This window comes from Callospermophilus lateralis, unplaced genomic scaffold (genome assembly GCF_048772815.1).
Source record: "Callospermophilus lateralis isolate mCalLat2 unplaced genomic scaffold, mCalLat2.hap1 Scaffold_105, whole genome shotgun sequence".
NCBI lineage: Eukaryota > Metazoa > Chordata > Mammalia > Rodentia > Sciuridae > Callospermophilus > Callospermophilus lateralis.
The window spans coordinates 1,037,078-1,059,427 of record NW_027510702.1 but is presented as its reverse complement, the minus strand read 5'-3'; the positions used below and the strand labels follow the sequence as shown (position 1 = coordinate 1,059,427).

General features: G+C 31.3%; 1 pseudogene; it reads left to right on the top strand.

The window, feature by feature from the left end:
• The window catches only part of LOC143388316 (protein SIX6OS1-like), a 33,961-nt pseudogene that overhangs the window by 8,248 nt on the left and 3,363 nt on the right, over nucleotides 1-22,350 (top strand).

Sequence of the window (22,350 nt, the reverse complement as noted above, 5' to 3'; positions counted from 1 at the left end):
TAATCTGATAGAAAATCATATAAAGAATTGTGGAGGTTGAAAGAGGATTAAAGTTTAAGTTCAGCATCAGGAAAGATCTCTCTGTTTGTCAGAGGGTGCATTGATGAACCTTATAAGGCAAGAAAAGGGAAATTGGGTGGATTTTTAATGTTGATTTTGGAATAATACATGATGGAAGCATAAAAAGTTAAATTGGGACCTGAATTTATTATATTTTATTAGTCATCCCAATGACACAGTGAACTTAGTTTAAAAAAAAAAAAACAAATAACACCTTGTGAAAATATTTAACTGAATAAAAACATTCTAACAAATATTTTTGATGGATGTTACTTTTAAGTTAATAGAGATCAATACTAACTTATCTTCATTAGTCTGCAGATATTTATATTAATCTTACCTGTTTCAGAAACAGTGCTTATTGCTTATATATACCACACATATAAATGACATTATATAATATTAACTATTTCTGACATAGTACATTTATTTTAAATGTAAGGTTTACTTGCACAGCATAGTTCCTTAACATAAAAAGAGTTAATCTGAGATGTAAAACACAAGATATCCTCAAACATGCCAACAGTTTTACCAAAAGTTCATCTGAATTGAAGAAAAAGCAGATGAAGCAGAAATGGAAATTAATTCATTAAACAAGGTATATATTTTGTTATTGTTTCTAAAATATGTATTAATATATAATAATGTGTTAGTTGACACCTTAGGAGAGCTGTTAAGATAGCCTCAATGTAGACAAAGGCCAATTGATAAGCTTTAGATCACTTTGAAGCCAAAATGTTTTTCAGGTGTGGAATTTATTTAACTCTGAATTTGGGGGAATAGGTTGGCTTTTGGGAGGGCCTGAAGAAGGATCAAGATGTAGGTTAAGAGGAATTTACTTATTGACTTGTGGTGCAGTAAGTTAAACCCAAGGCCTCATGCACACTAGGCTCTGGGTTTGATCCACTGGTACCTAATACCTCTGGCCCTGTAACAGGAATTTAAAAGCATTAAAAAGTAACCGTGTTTTCAGAAAGGTGAACAATAAATAGTTTAAATAATTTAATCTTGCAAAATTTACAACTGTAGTTTATAATTTTTAGGAAACCAGTCTAGAAACAGTTAAGCTTTTAAGGTTTTATTGAATATTTTTAGTATCATCCATTGAATTGTGGCTTTGATTCACATACATACAAGAACTCATCAAAATCATTTTATAAATTTTGAGAAAAAATTGAAAATTAAATTTTCTAAATTTTTTAAAAATTAGATTTTATAGTGATCATTCATAGTTACAAGGTACAAAATAATAACAATATCATTTTATTTTTTTTCTAAATATTTATTGGTTAGTTTTAGGTGGACACATATCTTTATTTTATTTTTTTATGTGGTCCTGAGGATGGAATCCAGTGCCTCATGCATGCTATGCGAGCACTCTACCACTGAGCCACAACCCCAGCGCCCCCAGCAATATAATTTTAATAATGAGAGGAAAAATGGATGCTATTTCCTTTAAAATATGTGATAACTATGTCCCTATGTAAATATTCAATGTCTATTTTGCTTATGATTATTCTTTTAAAAAATGGAAATTATTGATATTTATGATTGAAAATTTAGTAGTAAGGAAAAGTTAAAGGGGTATGATTTAATATTGATGTAACTCTTAATGACTTTCAATAGAAGATAGTAAATTCTGCCAAAAATACAAATCTTGTGATTCTACAGAAAAAAAAATCATATTCATTAATTAAGATAAAATATTCTTCTTTGCAGGTAATTATTTCATTTTCCTTTCCCATTTTTCTTTTTAGCTGATTGCAAGACTTAATGAAACCAAGAATCTTTCAGAAACTCTTGAAGAAAAGAAAAAAGTACAGAAAAGAGAAAGGAATTGAAAGAAAGGTATAGGTAAATTTTAAAATTCAATTTTATGTGACCAGAGATTCTGCATCTAAAAGTTTGATTCTGTATTCTATCCTCTTTTTTTGTTCTGATTAGTTATACATGACAGCAGAATGCATTTCGTTTCATTGTACACAAATGGAGCACAACTTTTCATTTCTGTGGTTGTACATGATGTAGAGTCACCCATTTGTGCAGTCATATATATACCTAAGGTAATAATGTCCTCATTCCACCATCTTTCCTACCCCCATTTCTGTTCTCCTTCCCTCCCTCCCCTTTGCCCAATCCAAAGTCCCTTCATTCTTTCCATGCCCCCTCCCCTCATTATGGATCAGCATCCACTTATCAGAGAGAATATTCAGCCTTTAGTTTTGGGGGATTGGCTTACTTTGCTTAGCATGATATTCTCCAACTCCATCCATTTACCTGCAAATACCAGAATTTTATTCTCTTTTAATACTGAGTAATATTCCGTTGTGTATATATACCACAGTTTCTTTATCTGTTCATCTATAGAAAGGCATCCAGATCAGACAGTTTTGCTATTGTGAATTGAGCTGCTATAAAAATTGATGTGGCTGTGTCACTATAGTATGCTGATCTTAAGTCCTTTGGGTATAGACAGAGAAGTGGGATAGCTGGGCCAAATGGTGTTTCCATTCGTAGTTCTCTGAGGAGTCTCCATACTGCTTTCCAGAGTGATTGCACCAATTTGCAGTGTACCTTTTCCCCAAATCCTCGCCAGCATTTTTTGTTGCTTGTATACTTGATAATTGCCATTCAGACTAGAGTGAGATGAAATCTTAGAGTAGTTTTGATTTGCATTTCTCTAATTACTAGAGATGTTGAATATTTTTTTTGTTTATTTGTTGATGGATTGTATATCTTCTTCTGAGAAGTGTCTATTCAGTTTCATAGACCATTTGTTGATTAGGTTATTTGTGGTTTTTTGTTTTGTTTTGTTTTTGTTTTGGTGTTAAGTTTTTTGAGTTCTTTTTATATCCTGGAAGTTAGTGCTCTATCTGATGTGTGTCTAGTAAAGATGTTCTCCCACTCTGTAGGCTCTGTCTTCATGTTATTTATCTTTTTCTTTGATGAGAAGAAGCTGTTTAGTTTGAATCCATTCCATTTATTGATTCTTGATTTTATTTCTTGTGCTTTAGGAGTCTGATCAAGGAAGTCAGGACCTAATCTGACATGATGAAGATTTGGGCCTACTTTTCCTTCTATTAGGCACAGGTCTCTGGTCTAATTCCTAGGTCCTTGATCCATTTTGAGTTGAGTTTTGTACATGATGAGAGAGAGGAATTTAATTTCATTTTGCTGCATATGATTTCCAGTTTTCCCAGCATCATGTGTTGAAGAGGCTATCTTTTCTCCAATGTATGTTTTCTACACCTTTGTCATGCAGGCTATCTTCTATTAATTTCTTATGAAAAATATTAATTTAAGGGGTTGGGTTGTGGCTCAGTGGTGGAGTGCTTGCCTAGCACGTGTGGGGCCCTGGGTTCGATCCTCAGCACCACATAAAAAATAAATAAATTTAAAAAACCTATTGTATCCAACTATAACTAAAAAATAAAATATTTTTTAAATATTAATTTAAATGATTTGAACTATTATTATTTAGTATGCTTTAGTGAGGCTGAGGATATTATAATTGTAGAGGGAGAGAGGGTAGCAACAGCACATCTGATGCACAATGTACCTTTTTATTATCTTGTCACCAACTTGTTTAGTTCTTTTATCATGGAGAGTGTAGAGGAGCCTATAATTGTGACTTAATCAATGACGTCATATGTTTCCTTGTTTTTTTGTCCTGTTTTTTGATAAAATAGACCTTCGTGATGGAAGCATGAAGAAAAAGTCATTAATTTTTCTCTTAAAGAAAAATAGATGTGTTACTCTTGCTGTTTCTGATCTACTTTCTATTTTTTTTCTTTTTGCCTGTGCCCTTTTTTCATTCTAAATTTCCATTCCTCAGTCTTCATTGCCTTTGTGTTAATTTTTCAACACACTCTTCTTGAGTTTATTTCCCTGAACCCACTTCCTTGGATCTGTTATTTGCTTGACCTCCTCCCCAACATGTTGCACTCCCACATATCGTATCTATGGCAGTATGTATTTAGTTTTATGATGAAATTGATTTTAAAAAATAGGCAAACATACAGAATTTTGCTTTGCCAACAATGTTTTAACATAAAATTCTGTATATTGAGAGGAACTTATATAGATATTTAGTCATTTTTTACTCAGTGTATACAGTAGCACCCCCTTATCCATGGTTTTGCTTTCCATGATTTCAATTACCTGTAGTCAACCATGATCCAGAAATATTAGATAGAAAATTCTGGAAATAAACAATTAAATTGCATGCTGTTCTGAATAGTCTAATGAAATTTCATGTCATTGTACTCTATCCTACCTGGGATGTGAATCATCACTTTGTTCAGTATGTCTAAACTGTATACACTACCTGCCTGTTAGTTACTTAGTGGCCATTTCAATTATCCCATCGAATGTTATATTATCATGGCGCTGGTGTTCAAGTAACCCTTATTTTACTTAAAAATGACCCCAAAGTGAAAGATTAGTGATGCTGGCAATTTGGATATGTTGAATAGAAGCTGTAAATGCTTTATTTAAGTGAAAAGGTGAAAGTTCTTAAGATAAGGGGGAAAAAACAGTTATATGCTTAGGATGTCAAGATCTGTGATTAGATTTATCTGTCCATGAAATTGTGAAGAAGAAAAAATAAATTTATGCTAGTTTTGCTATCATACCTCACACTGCAAAAGTTAAGCCACAGCTGAGTGTGGGGGTGCATGCCTTGGGAGACTAAGACAGGAGGATTGCAAGTTGGAGACCAGCCTCAGCAACTTAGGCCCTAAGCAGGTTAGATATAACTTGTCTCAAAATTTAAAAAATAAATATAAAGAACTGGAGATGTAGCTCAGTGATTAAGTACTCCTGTGTTAAATCCACCACAGGAGAAAAAAAAAGCTACAATGTGTAATAAGTGCTTGCTTAGTTAAGATGGAAAAGGTGTTAAATTTGTCTATGTATGTATAGGAAAAACTATGGTATATGTAAGGTTCGGTACTGGGGAACTTATCATGTGTCCTAAATTGATAAGGTAGAATCAGTGTATTTTGGTAGCATTTATTCTACTTCATTGATTTAGGAAGAAGTCAATGAAATTATCTTTCAGTAAAAAACTTAAAATACCCACTTATGTTGTATTATTGTTTTAATGATTTCTGTATTCATGGTAGTTGATTTATTTCCAAATCAGTCTTTTTAAAGTTTAAAGTACTCTGAAATCTAAAATGTTACTTTTATGATTAGACTTTTGGTTTAAGATGTTTTTGATATGTTTGAAAAGTCGTTAAAAATGACTATGTTTGCAGGATGTATTGATACATGTCTGTAATCCCAGTGACTTGAGAGGCTGAGGCAGAAGGCTTGCAAGTTTGAAGCCTCAGCAACTTAAGGCCCTAAGCAACTTAATGAGACTCTGTCTCAAAATATAAAAAAGCCTGGGGATATGGCTCAGTTGCTAAGTGTCCCTTGGTTCAATTCCTAGTACCAAAACAAAAAGAATGATTATGTCTTAAAAATAAAATTGTGACATACTGAGAAGACTACTGGACTTAATCAGGAAAGGTGTTCTAGCTCTGACACTATTACCAAGTAATTTAATACTATTGTACAAAAGTCTGTTAAAAATCTCTGGAACTGCGGCTGGGGATGTGGCTCAAGCAGTAGCGCACTTGCCTAGCATGTGTGCGGCCCGGGTTCTATCCTCAGTACCACATGCAAACAGAAGATGTTGTGTCCACCGAAAAACTAAAAAATAAATATTAAAAAAAATCCTCTCTCTCTCTCTCTTTAAAAAAAAATCTCTGGAACTTAGTTTCATTATTTGCAAAGTGGAGGATTTTAACTACATAGAATCTAAATATCCCTTCTATCTTCAGAATATGTTAATTTTTACTTAGCTCATTTAATGTAATCTATTCTTCTCTTTAGAGTTTTTGAAAAAGATGAGCATATGCTTGTATTGAATAAAATCCCTCAAAGCACTCAATTATTTCTTCCTTATGAACCTCATAAATTAGTAAGACCAAAAAAGATGCATTCTTCAGAACCAACAGTTACAGGTACAGAATTGTTTATTATTTAATAACTTTATTTGTTTGGGTAAACCCACAGAAGGAGAAATAAAAATAAATTTTAGTTATCATTTGATGTGAGCAAGAACAAACAATACTGGAGACTTACAGACTCAGGAAAGTACTGCTTTGAGTCGGAGAGCAAACAAAAAATGTCTTCTCTACATATTTTTTTCCCTCTGAGAAGGAAACTTTTTACATAAAATGTGTTTTGGTTGGGTTGCTCTGCTGTCAGAGGAATATAAATAATTATATATTTTTATTTGAGGAATTATATTGTCATATATATGATTTCTATGGGTAGCATACTTGTGTTAATAGTGTTTGAGACTTGGTCATTGAGACATTTGAATTAGATTTCATTCAAGGATCCATATATTAACTAGTTTAACTATATTATCAGTCTCCCCTCCATCATTACTATTATTACTTTGTCTTTTTTGGTTATGGATTCTAAAGATACAGTTTTGTCAGTTGGTCATTTTATCATTTCATATTTAATTGCTATCATAGTGAATATAGAGTGATAAATTAAGAGATGTGATGTTTAAAAATTGTGTATTTAAATTTAAATTTAATATTCATATAGACTTGATTGTCTAAATGATAAGGTTAGATTAAATGGTGGAGATGAGGGCCAGGGTTGTAGCTAAGTAGTAGAGTGCAAACTTAGTGTGCATAAGGCCCTGGATTTAATCCTCAGTATGAGAAAAAAGTCAGATGTTTGATTCTATCTTCAGAATTGATTTTTAAGTAGTATTACTTATTAATCTAGATAAAAAAGAAGAAAGTTCTGTGCAGCAGTGAAATCTTGCCAATATTGACTTCAGACAAAAGGAAAAAGACCCACACGTAGGTATTTCTTTTTAAATAATATAGATTAAATACTTGCTTTTGTTAAATGAGAGTAATGTACTACACTTGAGACAGAGATGTGTGTGTGCAGGTGTGTGTTATAAATATATTAAATCAGCCATTAGCATAACCTTTGGGATCTAAAAAAATTAAAATTTGAATATGACAATCTGAATATAGACTATAATATGCTCCATTGCCTTCAAAATAATGGAAAAAATATTTTAAAATACCAAGCCCTTTATCTATTGAACCAAAAACTTGAAAAATTTCTGGAAGAAGAAACAAAACTGATTGGATTGAAGAAAGAAATTATAACCTGGGACATGCATAGGATAATTCTGTTAACAAAATAGAGATCCAGGGACAATCAATAGGATAATTTGTTGGGCTCCTTCAGAGGGAGTTAAGTAACTTAACTCATGTTCATCTTCGTTTCTCTACTTTGCCTTTGGTCAGCCTCAGTAATGGGATGACTGACTCCAGGTGGAAGCAGTGAGTAGTGGAGCATGGGTAAGAGAAACTGGTTTGTGTCCTGGGTGGTTCTTGATGCCTGTGAAAAATAAGGACTACACCAATCAAGTAACTGACTGCTGATATTGCATATCTTTATTTTCCCTTGAAAACAGTCCAGAGGGAATTCCTCAATGAAAAAAAATATTTGTCCTTTCACTGATTTGTAATTAATACAGACACTAAAATGAAACTAAGTCTAAATATGTATTATAGGAATCTAAAATTACAGATGATTTTAATATGGGATGAAGGTAGATAAATGAGGAAAACAAATGTTTACCGAAGTTTTTAATTTTTTGGTGGTGGAGGGGTAGTAGATGTAGGGAGAGAATATAAATGCTGATTAAGTATACATTCTGGAAAAATGTAAATTTATGTCTGTATGTCAAATATTTAAGAAAATTATCAGAAGAGAAATGGAAGGTGTAAATTTTTTAAAAGTAGAAGAAAAAAGATAAAAATTAGGTTAACAGAGTGGAAACAACAGTTAGCATTTAGATAGAAAACAAACAAGATGCTGGAAAAAGTTCTGAACAGATAAACAATCATAAAAATCTGACTGGGTTAAACCACTATTAGAAGACAGAGGTACTTGTATGGGATATATTTTAAAAATACAGTTACATACTATTAAAACAGAATAGCTGAAATAATTTTACAAATAAAGGCTAAAAATAAAAAATGGAAAGTATGTATCAGGCGAATACAAACAAAAAAGCAAATATAACAATATATAGAAATAACAAAAGCATTAGCAAGGTTATATATATATTTCTTATTTTTTAAAGAGAACAGTTCATTGAGAAATCATGAAAACCATGTTGCACCAAATTATGCAAAGCAAAAATTGACAGAACATCTATCATAACAAAAACAATGAAATAAACTTACCACTTAAGCCAGATATTTTTAGGAAAAATTAAAGGCTGTAAACGAACATAATAAAGCAGTGGCTTACATGTTAATATAAAACAAATTTTATTTAAAGTTCAAAATGAAGTATTAGCTCTTTCATATGTAAATAAAAAAGAAAGTTCAGGCTTCAATCTTTTAATTTGTTGTTTTACTTTTCTGTATTCTGTTTCAAAGATTTTAGAGGATAGAGGGACACAGAGCAGATCATCAATTGAGAAATGGCAAGATTTTCTTAATTAATTATAATATGAAGGGAATAAATTTTAAAAATATTTACCTTAACTGTTATAAAAATAGTTATTATATTTATTATAAACATCAAATTCATTGAGGGTTTTGAATTTGTTTTCCAGTATTTGTATGTCTTATATGTAATAGTTTCAATTAATGTATATAAGCATTATATTGCTAATGATGATGATAAGGTTGAAATGCCAATGAAATGAGAGAACCTTGTATAGCTTTAGCAAATGTTTATTGTTTGTTTTGTTTTTTTTTTAGTTTTGTTGATTTTATTTTTTTAAATACACAACAGCAGAATGCATTACAATTCTTATTACACATATAGAGTACAGTTTTTTCATATCTTTGTATATAGAGTATGTTCAATTCATGCCTTTTTACATGTACTTTTTTTTTTTTTTTTTTGCATTGCAATTCTTATTACACATATATACTGCCGGGTTTCTGTTCTCTCGACTAAAAGGCTCAGGGTTTATTCCAGTTAAACTGGGCTGACTAGGCTGTGCAAAATAACCACACAAGAGACACAAATACCTTTTTCTTTGGGGTTGCTGTGAAGGCTCCTCTGACCTTAATAGTCCACAGGAAGAGAGAAAGCGAGAGCACACGCTGACCCCTTTTATTGAGGAGAAGCTATTCAAATGAGGCAAGGGGTCAGGTTTTAGGGGGCTGAGTCTATCTTCATGATGTCCACTGTCAGCAGGTTGACTGACACCTGGGCAGGCCACACCCAAGGACAAAGTAAGAGAAGGGGACACACAAGGCACTTCCATGGAAGATTCTATCCTAAACAGGGCAAGGGGTTATATTACAAAGGAGCAGGTGAGCATAGCTTCACCCATGGGGCTGTAGCAAGACACATCCATGCACAAGACACTGTCCCTCGAACCCAAGAAGGGTGGGGAAAGCTCTGCCACATTTCTGTGACTGAGCACCTCAGAATCCAGTCGGGGACTGTTACTCAGTCACATGTAAGGTTGGTCTCCCACAATATACCACAGGTTTTCATATCTTTGTTTGTATATAAAGTATGTTGATACCCAATTCGAGTCTTCATACATGTACTTCAGATAATGATATCCATCACATTCCATGATCCTTGCTAATCCCAAGCCTCTCCTTTTCCTTCCCATCCTTCTTCCCTATCTAGAATTCATCCAATCCTCCCATGCTCCCCATCCCTACCCCACTATGAGTCAGCCTCCTTATATCAGAGAAAATACTCAGCATTTGGTTTTTAGGGATTGGCTAACTTCACTTAGCATTATCTTCTCCAATGCCATCCATTTACCTACAAATGCCATGATTTTATTCTCTTTTAATGATGAGTAAAATTCTATTGTGTATATATGCCACATTTTTTTAAATCTATTCATCCACTGAAGGGGCATCTAGGTTGGTTCCAAAGTTTAGGTATTGTGAATTGTGCTGCTATAAACATTGATGTGGCTGTGTCCCTGTAGTATACTGTTTTTAAGTCTTTTAGGTATAGACTGAGGAGAGGGATAGCTGGGTCAAATGGTGGTTCCATTCCCAGATTTCCAAGGAATCTTTATACTGCTTTCCTTATTGGCTGTACCAATTTGTAGTCCCACCAGCAATGTATGAGTGTACCTTTCTCCCCACATCGTATGTAGTCAGTTCAATGCTTTCTTTTTTTCTTTCAGGTATTTAATGATTCTGGTGTGAATAACAATTCAAAATGTTCACATGTTACTGCTGTTAAATGTTCACAAAATTTTATGCAGTTCAGGTAATTTTTTAAAATAAGAAAATTCTTAAGAGGTTAGAATGTAGTTCAGTGGTAGAGGACTTACATGGCATGCTACTAGGTCCCTGTTTCAATCCCCACCCCTACCTGCCCCCAATAAAAAAACTTTAATTTCTGTAATTTGTGAATATCAATTCAAAATAATATAAAAATTATATGCCTTGCATTTTAGATTGTTAACTCCTCAGAAACGATCAAACAACAATCAGTGGTTTGAAAAAAGACAAACAGGTATTTGCTATTCATATTTTTCCTAATAAATAAGGGTAATAAATTACATCAGTTTTTTATACTAGAATTATTTACATCTCTGTATAATTGATCATGCATACCTGGTTTTAAAACATATTCCCTCTAAATATTAAGTAAATGTATTTTATTGAAGAAATTTTGAAATACAAAACAATATAAAAAATACTACCACCCAGAAATAATGGACATGATACATACCAGTGTATATTCTTTTAGTCTTTTTTTCTATGTGTATGTTTGTTTTGTTCTTTTACCCTCCAAATTTTAATTATACTATGTATATAATTTTGCATCCTTTTCCCCTTCATAATAAATTATTGAGGTTATTTCTACATATCATTAATTAATTTTTATTAGTAATGACTGTATAATGTCCCATTGTGTGGATATGCCATTATTTAGCCATTCTTTCACATTGAATTCTTTTTGATTTCCTGTTTTTTACTATTATAAATAATGTTATTATATTTTTGCATTGATATATTATTATCTTGGACAATTTTCTTTGAATAAAGTCACAGAAAGATCACAGTATATATGCATGAATTTATTATTCTCAAATGAACTAGCTATTGAAACTTCATATCTTTGAAAATATAATTTATTTTTCTTTCTCTCCATATACATTTCAATATGCATGTTTGTATAGTTATGTATATACATGTATACATGAATATATAAATATAAACGTGAGTATATATTGTATATTAAGTGCATACATGCATATGTATTTTGGTAATCTAGTAATTCACAATAATTATTTAATTTATTATGCCATATGGAAGTCTTTTTCTCTTTTTCTTGGATTATTGACTTTTATTTTGAAGTTTTAAAGATGGCTTTTTCTGATCCCAGGAAAATTCTGTTAATGTATGCATTTTAGAATGATTATATACTTAGAGTCTTTTTCTCTTACTCTTACTAGGAGATCCAACACAATATGTTTATTGTACACAAATGAATAGTCTCCTTGCTTTCTTCTAAGATAAAAACTTATCTTACCTGTACGGGTGATCTGTTCTAGCTATTTATAATTCTCTCTATATACCAAACCAACAGTGTTAAACAAGGACAAATAATTAATCAAACAATGCAGGGAACTGCATATAGCTGGCATAACTCTACCTGTTGTTCATACACAAGAAGTCATATAATTATCTTGAAATAAAAATATTTATTTCAATAATCTTTAGACCCAAAATTTGAAGAAATTAATATGTAATGAAAATAGTAATTTTTATTTAAATTCAGAAGACAAAAACAAGAAAGCTTTCAGAAGATCAGATAGAATAATATTGTCATGACTTCAATATAGAGAAAGATCTCTTAAACAGGAATTAAAAAGCCCAGTCATAAAAGAAAAATTGATGAATTTGGCCACATTAAAATTAAGATTTTTGTTTATCAAAAGATACCCTAAAAGAGTATCAAGTGCATCATCAAGCCAGAAGATATATTTGCAATACAGAAAGCTCTAAAAAGAGTAATTTGAAAGTATATACAGAACTTTTACAAAAGAAGAAAAAGACAACCCAATTAGAAATATATGCAAAATATGACTAGGTATTTTAAAAAGAGAAAGAAACGTTTGTGGCAGATAAACATGAAAAGATACTCAGCAAATCATGGAACTGAAAAAAAAAACGAAACCCACATTGAGTTATCGTTACATGTTTACCGAATTAGCAAAATTCAAAATGTCTCACAATATTATGTTTTGCTGAGAATACAGGACAATAGGAACTTTCAAACTATTGGTAGAAATTGTCTTTAATAAATTAGAGCTAATTTGTCTGATGAGATTGAATGATTTCCAAGGTGGCTAGTTGTCACCGTGGAAATTAGTACAACTACATTAGAAAAGGTTGGCATCTGGTCTTGAGAAATGCACATACTCTATTCCTCATAATTCCACCTCTAGGCATATACTTAAAGAAATACAAGTATATACATACAATTGTATCAGTAAAGAATGTTATTATTTGTAATAGTTTTAATGTGGAAACATCCTAGATACCCATTTGCAGTAGAATGTATAGATACATAATGTCCTGTTTGTGCAATGGAATACTTTATACAATAAGAAAACTATGTCATGTACTACAGAATGGATGAATCTCACAAGCTTATGTAACTCAAAAAAAAAAAAAAAAGTAAACAAAAGCAAGAGATAGGACATATTTAATTTCATGATATAACATTTTAAATCAGGAAAATATGTTATTGAGATGATAAAATCTTATATAACAAATTAGGAAAAAATTATCACAAAAGTCTGGATAGGGATTACCTCTAAGAGAAAGACATGGAGAATATAGGACCTTTTGGAGTGCTTGTGATGTTTTATTTCTTTACTTGATTTGGTTACATGAGTGTTCTCTTTATAATTTTGTTTGTTAAACTGTTTATATTTTATTCTCTTATATATTGGATTGAATATATATATATATATATATATATATATATATATATATATATATATATATATATATATATATTGGATTGAAACATGAAATTGCCATTTTGGTAGACTAACAGAGTTAAATATTGGCAATTTCATATGGTTAAACTAATGTGTTTTATTTTATAATAAAATTGCAAAAAGAAAAACAGTTTGTTTTCATGTAACAGATGCTGAGTGTGGAGAAAAAGGGACAATTAAGAGAATTAAGACAATTAAGAGAATCAAAATGCACTTCACAAGTAAGTCAAATGTTTGATTTGACCATTCTAATTTTAAAATTTTGTGTCCATTTTAATTTTGGATTTAGTGCAATAAAGATTGTTTATGTGAGATTTTATTAGTTGCTAATCAGGTTTCTAGGAAGTTACAGATTCTATTTTTCAGATTCAAAAGCAAGGCCAAAAACACGAGAGAAGAATAGCGTTACCTTAGGGAAGAACAGGGAGGAGAGGGGAGGGGATGTGGGAATAGGAAACATAGTAGAATGAAATATATATATATCTGCATGACCAATATGATTCTACAACATATACACTCAGAAAAATGAGAAATTATGTCCCATCTATATATGATATATCAAAGTGCATAAATGCATTCTCCTGTCATTTATAACTAATTAAAACAAAAAAAAAAGCCAAAAGGACTGGGGGTATAGCTCAGTTGTAGAGTGCTTGCTTAGTATGCTTAAAACACTGGGTTCAATTCCCAGCACCACTAAGAAAATAAAACAGAACAAGACGAAAACCAAAAGCCACAAAAAGTTTACACATAAATATGCAAAAATTGTCATTAATAAGGGCTGATAAATTAAAATTTTAAAAAACGAAGTGCTGATATATATTGAGATTGCAATTTGGTAAGATTAAATGATTTGTTGTGGCAGTCCAAGACCAGTAATTGCCATAAAAATGTCTTGAAATTATTTTTGAATAGTGGGAAGCTTTAATTATGATAGATGTAGACAATATATTTTAAACTTTACCCTAGATACTAAGGGTTTAAATAAGAGAAACAATATAGTAGTATTATTCTGTAAGGAAATACAAATAATAAGTACATATAAATTTTTTTGTCAGACCCAAATTACTCTTTCCTTTCAAGGAGTTAGTATATACAGTTCTTCATCTATACTACAGTCCTAAACATTATTCTTTATCAAGTTCAGTATTTTCTGGTTGTTATACTTTTCTCAAGTAGGAATGAGGAAGATGGAGCTGGAAAGAAAAGAAAAAAAATGATCATTAAAATAATTATTGTTTGAATGTGTATTTTAATATCACTTTTCCAGTTATTCTTATTTTACTTATCTGTGAAATGACTACAGATTAGTATGGTATTTTCTGTCTTGTGCATTTTTATATATGTCATTCAATTACTGCAACAACATTCATTTTTAGTTTTCTGTTACTTTGAATTTGCAGCCTATACATGCAGAACATTTTGGAAAGTCAATAGAATATAATAGTGATGAAGTAGAAGAAAGGCCTGAGAATTTTCCACCAACTCCTGAAATTCCTATATTTTTAAAAACTCCTGAAGCTATGAAGACACATGAATCTTTGGAGAAAATACAGTTTCCTAAAGCTCCCTCATTTGAAATGTAGGACTTTATTTGATAATTATAAGTAAATTATGCATTAAGTCAGATAAAGTTGATAGGAATAGTAAAATGACTTATACCTGTAACTTTAAATTTTTTTTAGTGTAGAGTATTTCAGACATGCAAAGTAGAGACTAGTATAATGAACTTCCAAGTACCTATCATCCTGTTTGAATTATTAAAGTTCTGCTGTTCTTGTTTCACAGGTCTTCCTCTCTATTTTTCCTGCAGCGTTTCGCTGAAGATGATGTAGATCCTGAGTAGTTACCCAGGGCAATACTATATAGATTTAAAATTTTCCAAAGGGTTAAATTTTGTAGAGAAATTTAAAATGTTAAAGAGCTACTGCCATATTATGAAGATTGTGGGCTTATCATTGAATAATGTTCCAGCAGTCATTTTCCCACATGTTATAGTGTCTGAAGCAAGAATTGCCATTCTGCTTAGTAAGCTAGTTAGGCATAAATATCTCTAACATGAATATTTATCTTTGAAAACTATAGATATATGGTTTGCATTCAATAAAATAGTGCTACCTTTAAATGTTGTCTTTAGTTCAGTCTCTTCCTTAATACTGATCCCTGAGGTTTTTCCAAAATATGTCAGATAGATTTCACTTTATCAGGGATATCTCACCTATATCCTACTTCTGTATTTTAAATTGTTAAAATAAGTTTTATATAAGAATACTATGCTATTGACTCAAGCACAGCATGTTTAAAGTGAAATTCAACTTCAAATCTGAGAATTATTAAGGAATATCAGATTATATGCTAAAATTTCTCTCCATGGATGAGAAAATTATGATCTGTAAAGTTAAATGACTCATTCATGGTCATAGAGATAGTTTATGGAAGTATTGTTACACTTCATACACACACACACACACACACACACACACACACACTTTTTTCCTATTTTGGTATTTGGAATTGTCTCCAAGGCCTTGTGAATACTAAGTACTTAATCTTCTGTTGAGCTATCCCCCTGGCCCCTATTATATTTTGAAAACACTTATGTAGCACTATCTGTGAGCCACTGTTATAAGCACTTTTGACCATTTAATATTGATCATTTGATGTTCACAACAATCTTATACATTTTAGATACATTATTATCATTATTTTATAAATGAGGAAACATTATTATAGGTAATACAAATAATCATTGTTAGAGTTGAGATTTTAAACCCAGGCAGTTCTGGTTTTAGAATCCATTCTCCTAACCAATGTGTTACACATTGTATTGTCTATTTTTTCCGGATCATTTTACTGTTTAACTCCCTGATAGACACTTAGTAATGGCTGGCTTCTAATCCAGACACAGCTTGTTGGGGCTTGGGCTGGGGCTTAGCAGTAATGCCCTTGCCTGATATGTGTGAGGCACTGGGTTCGATTCACAGCACCACAGATAAATAAATAAAGTAAAGGTCTATCAAAAACTAAATATATATATAAACAAAATAGACACAGCTTGTTACTGACTTTCAAGATCTTGAAGACCATGTTGGGGTTAAGCGCTTGGACTTTGAATCTGAAGTGCTGAATTCAATTCTCAACTCTAGAACTTACTGTATTTTTTTGAGCAAATCATTTATACTTTCTATGCTTAAAAATATTTTACTGTAAAATTAAAGTGACTGAAATAATATCTGTATTATAGAGTTATTATGAGGAATAAGTTATGCTTATGGAAGTACCTAGAAGAGTGCCTGACAGTATATTGAGTATATATTCATAAAAATTATCCCAAAGTTGATCTTCTATAGTAGTCTCCTCCCAAACCATCTTTTCTTTATAGGTTGCTTCAATAACTACTTCCTACCTTCCCTTCTATGCTAATTTTTACCCCCATGACACCCCCATGACATTGCTTGTGGTCAATCTTCAGTGTTTAGTTATAGATTTTTAACATTTTGATAATTTTTAAAAATCTCTTTGTAACAGAAATGCAGTTCCTGAAGGTCAAACACAAAAAGAATCCTCTGGATTTTCATTTCTTACAAGTTATACTTCTAGATCACCTAGATTGAATTTATTTGATTCTTCTGTATTTGATTCAGAAATTTCATCAGATCAGGTAAAATGAGAAACTAAAGTTGATTTCTAAAAATTGTGCACTGAAACTTAGGGGTAATTTTATTTCCTTAGTACCAAACTATCCTGGGACAGAGTGCCAGTAAAGGCAATTTTTAAAAAAATTCTGGGTAGCTGTAGTATAGCATGCCCCATATTCACTGTATTTATTTATTTAAATTTCAAGATAGGGATGATTTAAATTTCAGTTAAGGGCAATTTGCAATGAATTTGTCTTTTTAATTAACGTGCCTACTAAACAAACTACATATTCTTTTTTTTGAGAGAGAGAGAGAGAGAAAGAGAGAGAGAGAGAGAGAGAGAGAGAGAGAGAGAGAGAATGAATTTTTTAATATTTATTTCTTAGTTTTTCAGCAGGCACAACATCTTTGTTTGTTTGTGGTGCTGAGGATCGAACCCGGGCCGCACGCATGCCAGGCGAGCGTGCTACCGCTTGAGCCACATCCCCAGCCCCCAAACTACATATTCTGAAAACAAACTTTACATATTATCAGTGAACTTACAATGGCTTCATGTTTTGTCTTTTCAACTATGTGTGTGTACATGGCAACATTATCATTGGTTCATTTTAAAAGACCTAAGGAATTTCCTGCATCAACATTGCTACTGTTCAGTGGAAATGCTTATTTCTGTATTTAGTAATTAAGCCCCCAAATTAAGACATGCTTTATTTGAAAAGCAGAGACAATATAAATTTGTGGTTAAAACTAGACTCTGAAGCCTGATTACTTGAGTGTATACTATATGTAAGATTTTGGGTAACTGTCAGTTTCCTTATCTGTAAAATGAAAATAATTATTACCATAAGGTTTGTAAATATTTAGGTGAGTTTATGCACATAAAACATTTAGAAAAGTTTCAATCACTTAATAATACCATATAAGTATCAATGTAATATAAGTATTATTACTTATTTAAATTAGTCATATTTAGCCATTTTTTATATTTATTAGAATTTTTATTACTGTGTTCCTTGCACTATATTAAGCTGTTGAAATTATAAGTTTGTTGATGATATAGTAGTATACATTTCATATTTTGTTTCTTTTAACTTTGGTGTCAATTTTACTTAAATACTTATTTCAAAAACTAGTGGGGCTGAGGATATAGCTCAGTTGGTAGAGTGTTGCCTCACATGTACAAGGTCATGGGTTCAATCCCCAGCACCCCAATAAACAACAACAAAAAATTAGTAATCCCTAAAAAAGTACATTAGAAAAATAGATTAGAGTTACTAAATTCTCATTTACAGTAATACTATGAATGTTAAAATAAGTGTACATAAATAACCTCATCAGGGGACATGTACATTTTGAAAACAGAAAACTACTGAAAATTATTGAATATATTACATGATGTACTTGTTTAGAAAGAAAATATTTTAAAGATAATTTCCCTCTCAAAATAATTTATAAACGTAATCCATTATGGATCTAATTAAAGTGCTGGCAAGATGTCTTTAGTTTTTGTTATGTTTTGTTTTTGTGGTGGTAGAGCTGGGGAAGGAGATTGACCAAATAATTACTGTGTGTCCTGGGAGAAATGTATTCAAGAATAAGCAAGAACATTTTCAAAAATAAGATTGGTGATAGATTAAAATAGAATTCTAAGAAAAAGTTTCATCCAAAAGAAGGCAAAAAAGAAGACATGGAGTGACAAAAAACAAGGGAAAAAAACATAGATAGCAATATGTTAGTCTTAATCATGAACTTTAAAATGATTTTTTAAATATGAATGGGTTAAATACTCCATTAAAAGATAGAGACTATAAAAATGCATAAAAAATAAATTGAATGTGGTGGTGCACTCCTGTAATCACAGCTATTTGGGAGGCTGAGGCAAGAAAATAGAAAGTTCAAGGCCAGACTTGGGAATTAAGTGAGATTCTGTTTTAAAAATAAAAAATAAAAAGGGCTGCCAGATGCAGTGGCACACACATGTAAATCCTACTGGCTTGGGAGGCTGAGGCATGAGAATCTCAAGTTCAAAGCCAGCCTTAGCAACAGTGAAGTGCTAAGCAACTAAGTGAGACACTGTCTCTAAATAAAATATTAAATAGGGTTGGGAATGTGGCTCAGTGGTCAAATGCCCCTGAGTTCAATCCGTGGTACTCCCCTCCCTAAAAAAAAAAAAAAAAGGTCTTGATGGATATATTGATACCATTTTTGGTAGTCTTGAGATTCAGAGTATTACTGAAGATAGAAATGGTTCAGAATGGTAAAACGTCCACTTTATAAGGAAGACACAACAATCACAAATGTGTAACTGTGCCTAATAACAGCTCCAGTATACATAAAATCAAAGTTGTCAAATACTCAGGCATAGTTGGAAGTTTTTAATACCCTTTTATCAGCAATTGATAGAATCACACAACACAATCAGATCTTCTGTAATATCTGAATACAGCATCAATCCCCTACACCATTTTTAAACACTGTATCCCACAACTGCCTCATACATGTTCTTTTCAAGTGCTAATAGTACATTCACCAAGATCAACTATATTATGGGCTATAATAAGAGTAAAAGAATTTAAAAGCATTGGAATTAGAGTGTGTTAAATTAGAACTCAGTAACAATAAGATATCTAGAAAAATCCTAAATATGTAGGTCATGAATCATAAGAGAAGTCAGAAAACATTTTGAGCTGAATTATCATGAAAATTCAGTTTATCAAAAATTGTGGGATGCTGCCAAAGCCAGAGCAAAACTATAACTTTAAATAATTTAGTTAGTTAATAACTTAAATAATTACTTTAATAGAAAAGAGGAAAGATTTAAAATTAATGACCTATATTGAGAAACTAGAAAAAGAGCAATAAAGCAAATCCAAAGTAGAATGAAGAAATAAAGAAGACGACATAACTGAAATAGAACAAATAAATAAATAAGAATAAACAAAACCAAAGATTGTACTTTAAAATAATTGACAGAATTGATACATTCCCATCTAGATTGACAGAGAAGGAAAGATAGTTATTAAACATGAGAGAATATCATTACAAATCCTATATATTATGAAATAGATGGGTGAAGGGAACTTCACTTTTTACACATTAAAACATCCCTATATAAACTTAGAGTAATCAAAATGGTGTGATATAAAGTTTGAAAGAATGATATTTGGTATGGGATAAATAGTCTTGATACAAAAGAATTTAGAATATGATAAAGGTGAGACCACACAGGGATAAATTAGACACTCAACTTACACTGTATACCAGTAAATTTACAGATGAATTAAAATAAATGAAAAAATATTAACCATAATATACTTCAGAGGAAATATAAGTTAACATTTACTAGACCTCAGAAGGATGGATGCCCAAAGCATAAAAGCAGTGGAAAAAGAACCAAAAGAAAAAGCAATTAAGTTAATTTCATTCAGACTTCCAAGTTAAAAAATTGGACAGGCAATATGATAACAGTATAAAAATAATTAACATCTTTATTATATTAAGACTTAAATTAATGGGCTGGAGTTGTAACTCTGAGGTAGAGCGCTCGCCTAGCACATGTGAGGCCCTGGGTTCGATCTCAATACCACATAAAAACAAGTAAATAAAATAAAGGCATTGTGTCCAATGACACCTAAAAAAAATTAAAAATAAATAAATAAATAAATATTAAAAGAATTTTAAAAAATTTAAAAAAGAACTTAAATTACTACCTCAGTATAGAAATGGGCAAAATCCATTTGGTGAGTAGTCCTCTGAAAAAGAAAATTAAATTACATAATTTATGGTAAAAAAGTTTTTATCATTAATTGTTAAAGAAATATGATTCTGTGCTTAAATGTTTTAAGTGTGGTGTTTATAATTAGAAAAATCAAAACAACCTAAATGTTCAAAATAAATGAATAATTGAATAGTACAGTATGTCTATATGGAGGAATATTATACTGCCACAAAGAGGTTTCAGAAGAATAGCAACATGGTCATATGGTAATATTAAGATAAAAAAAAGGACAAAAAAACTAAACCATCATGAAAACATTTTTAAAAGCCCATCTTACTGAGAAAATAGACTTTTTTTGGCAGCAAAATTTGATCTGAATGGACATGAAGCTGTCAGCATCCTTTTACTTTTATAGTCAGAAAAGCAGTACTGAGACCCTGATTTGTTAAAGGCCTTCAGAATCAAGCAAGTTTTATTAGAATTTAATGTTATAGTAAGATCCTGAAGCAGGAATTATCCTTAGTGCAATGCATATTGGCTATTAATTCTTTATCTATTAGTATAGTAAAATTAGTAGGCCTTATTTTAATAAGTAAATGACAGCTTTTGAAGACAGAACACTCCCCCCACCTCTCTTCAGTTTTGGAGATTGAACCCAGGGCCTAACATATTCTAGGCAAGCACTGTACCACTGAGCTACATCTCCAGCCTAAAAATACAACTTTTTTTTTTTAAAAAAGTACAGTAATGTGCTGTATAGAATATTGCTATATGCTTACTCTAATGCTGCATATTAGAAGTACCAGGCTTTGGATTCAAATACAAATGCTGTGTATGTTTTTCTACTGGTTTGACAAGTAATATTTTATGGAAATTATTTTCCAGCTTAATGAACATTATTCTGAAGTAAATCTAAATCCTCCCTCATCACAACAAGGAATTGGTAAGTGATTTACTACTTATAAAAACATGCTAACTTTCCCCCTTGGTATTTTAGTTTGTTTCTAATAGATTTTTCTAGGCATTCAGTTAATTCTTTAAAAAATTACTCTTGACTTCTGTACTATTCACTGCTTTTATTTTTAGCAATTTAGCTTGATTTTTTTCACTGCATTGACAACACTTGCTTTCTCCAAGATTATTAATAACTTCTCAATTTTCAAACATTATGAATATTTGGCATTGTTTATCATATTCAGTCCCTTTGCAGCATGATATAGTTGACTGTTCACATCTTCTTTCTGGACTCTTTGGATTTCTTCCTATCTCTCTGTGCTTACTTTTTATTGCATTTTCTTTCTTTTATTCTTTTATCTGTTCAAAATATAAATAAGTGTGTGTATATATTATATTGTTTTATCAATTACTACTTTGGTTTTGATGATAGAACAGTGGACAAACATGCAAAATTCTCATAGGGTTTCTGTCCCACTAGAGTGGGAGAGACTGAAGATAAGACAAGTCAATATAGAATATATCAAGTGGTACATTAAACAACAATTTTTATGGGTTTGAATGGCAACTGATCATATGTTGTGATTTTTAATTCAGTATTTAATTTATTCTATAGCTAACAAGGATGATGCCAAGGTTTGACAATACTGTAAGAATTTATTGAAATGTGAATGGCTTAATAAGAGGAGGAATAAGAAATAACATAGGTACAATATCTTTTGTCTCATTGAGAGGCTCATCAGATACCCAAGTAATAATCTTACTTCTGCCACCTCATCCATGTGAAAGATTTCAGGCAGCTGTGGATAAGTTATATTGCATGTAGGTTGCCTTGACACACAAAAGCTGCAGCCTCAGTTTTCAGCAGGCTCTTAAAGAAATCTAGTCATGAGGCCCAAGACCTATACAACTCTTATAAT